Consider the following 262-nt stretch of genomic DNA (forward strand, 5'->3'; position numbering starts at 1 on the left):
ATGCGATACGTTTTTCTAGCCTTTCGTGTCTTCTATTTTTTTGTTTCTTTATAAACCTTTACTGTACATTTGGACTTCATAATTTATTAAATATACATGTTTGCTCTGTACTGTAATAAAAGGATAGTGCTTGGTGGAGAGTCGCGCGTGGAGTGGGAGTCAGTTCGGTGACGAGACACAAGTGAGTGATCGTCGCGGTAACACCGGCTGGGGGCTTGCAGCCTGGCGGTGGCGGCTTCACTAGAGGACGTTAACAGCATCT

The sequence above is a fragment of the Penaeus monodon genome, chromosome 29 (genome assembly GCF_015228065.2).
Source record: "Penaeus monodon isolate SGIC_2016 chromosome 29, NSTDA_Pmon_1, whole genome shotgun sequence".
Lineage (NCBI taxonomy): Eukaryota > Metazoa > Arthropoda > Malacostraca > Decapoda > Penaeidae > Penaeus > Penaeus monodon.